Raw genomic sequence first — 2,578 nt, forward strand, 5'->3', positions numbered from 1 at the left:
TTTTTTTTTTTTGCCTCATTTCCATGTTTTGGATAATGTTTAACAGGTGTCAGAATCTTTACACACTTTTCTCCTGAGCACACAGTTAATGACGGACAGAGCTGGGATTTTCACTCCAAAGTTCATACTCCTTCTACCATACTCTGCTGACACATGATGTCTTTTATTCCGGAGGGAACGCTATAGAGATCTTCCAGGGCTGACTACTAAATATCCCTCACCAGGACCGACTGCTCTTAGAATTTGGAAGTTTGAGCCTTGTTTCTAAAATTCCTCAAAGTCTATTCTTTCAGTCCCATTGATTTTCATAGTGTCAGTGAGTTTTCTGTTCCCAGAGACCAAACAAATGTTTTGCCTTTATATCCTTCCCTTGCCAGTTTGCCCAATGTAGTGGTTGTTTGTTGTTGTAGTTTTAGAAACGGGCTCTTGCTTTGTTGCCCAGATTGGCCTCAAACTCCTGGGTTCAAGCTGTCTTCCTGCCTCAGGCTCACAAGTAGCTGGGACTACAGGTACAAGCCAACACACCCAGCCCAATCCAGTGTTTTCTTTTTGTTTTGTCTTTCAGAGTCTCGCTCTGTTGCCCGGGCTAGAGAGCCGTGGCGTCAGCCTAGCTCACAGCAATCTCAAACTCCTGGGCTCAAGCAATCCTCCTGCCTCAACCTCACAAGTAGCTGGGACTACTGGCACATGCCACCATGCCCGGCTCATTTTCCTATTTTTAGTTGGTCGGCTAATGTTTTCTATTTTTAGTAGAAATGGGGTCTCACTTTTGCTCAGGCTGGTCTCAAACTCCTGACCTCAAGTGATCCTCCTGCTTGGCCTCCCACAGTATAGGATTACAGGGGTGAGCCACCGTGCCTGGCCCCAGCCCAATGTTTTCTTTAGTGTTATTTATCTTTATGTACATGTCCAGTCTCCAGAAATAGATTGTAAGCCTCTGAAAAGGAGATTTCCTTTCTTACTACTTTGCTGTGGTTACAGCTCTTGGATATGCTCTACAATGGTCAGTAATAGTGAGTAATGATATCATATTTTGGTGTCAAAATGAAAGCTAAAGAAGTGAAGCCAAGCAGGGTGGCCTGCACCTGTAGTCACAGAAACTCAGGAGGCTGAGGCAGGAGGACCCCTTGAGCCCAGGAGTTGAGGCTGTCCTGGGCCTGTGAATAGCCACTATACTCCAGCCTGGGCAAAATGGCGAGACCTCATCTCTTAAAACAAAAAAAGAAAAAAAGAAAAAGAAAAGATGAAGCAGACAAAAAGGAGATATATTGAAAAGGTAAATAATGTAGAAAACTTAATGGGCAGAAGGAATCTGAAATTCAAGTAGAAGGAATAGGATTTGTATTGATATACTGAGGCCATACTTAGCTCCAAGGAGAATTCCCAAGAGCCTGAGCAAGAGCTACTATTTTTCTACTAAAAAATAGAAAGCAAATTAGCCAGGCAACTAAAAATAGAATGGGGTGCTGAAGCCCAGAGACCCCTCCCAGCAGTTGGAACAGCACATTCAAGGAGCCCGAGGCTGGAAATGGCCAGTGTGGTGGAACTGGTGAGAAAAGGAGAGGGCGGGTCAGGCAGCTGCTCCAACATTGCCTTAAAAGAAACGTGGGGATTTTAGCGGAGGAATGATGTGATCTGGTAATCAGATTTGCATTTTTAGAGCTTGACTGTTTTTTAGGCTGCTAAAAGAAGAACGGAATGTAGAGGAGCAGGAATGGGCAAAGGAAGATTAGTTAAGGCAAGAGATAGTGGTGTCTTAATAAGTGTGTATGTAGTGAATGATGAACTCCAGAACCAAAGTGTAGGATATAAGGCCTGGGAAGTCCCCAGAAATCCCATCTCAGTTAACTGGGAAACGGAGTCCCGGAGTGGCACCATAAATGGCTCAATGTTTTACAGCTCATTCATCGCACAGCTGGGACGACAAACCAGTTATGCATTTTGTCTCTTCCCCTCTTTTTTTCATGGATCTTCTCCTGTGACTCAGCTAGTTTTTGAAGTTAAATAAAGCAGTGCTGGCCAGGCACCCTAGATGACTCACGCCTGTAATCCTGGCACTCTGGGAGGCCGAGGCGGGAGGATGGCTTGAGCTCAGGAGTTCGAGACCAGCCTGAGCAAGAGTGAGACCCCGTCTCTACTTAAAATAGAGAAAATTAGCCTGGCGTGGTGGCGCATGCCTGTAGTCCCAGCTACTCCAGAGGCTGAGGCAGGAGGATCGCTTCAGCCCAGGAGTCTGAGGTTGCTGTGAGCTAGGCTGACACCACAGCACTCTAGCCTAGGTAATAGAGGGAGACTCTGTCTCAAAAAATTAAAATCAATAAATAAAGGAGATTTACTTCTTGATCCCAATCTTACAATGGTGAGGGCAGATGCAAAGGGGCAAACCTGGCACATTGTTATTGAGCAAATGAAGCAATTAACAAGCAAATTTGAGCCCTGTAACTTAAATATAACATTATGAGATACATATAATAGGAATGCATGTTGTAGAAAGTGAAATCCCTCCAATAACTTCTTGCGTATACCTCTGTGTGCCATGGGAGGTTAAGCTGGGTCAAAAGCTTTGTGCTTGTGTGTG

This window comes from Propithecus coquereli, unplaced genomic scaffold (genome assembly GCF_000956105.1).
Source record: "Propithecus coquereli isolate 6110/MARCELLA unplaced genomic scaffold, Pcoq_1.0 Scaffold162, whole genome shotgun sequence".
Taxonomy (NCBI): Eukaryota; Metazoa; Chordata; class Mammalia; order Primates; family Indriidae; genus Propithecus; species Propithecus coquereli.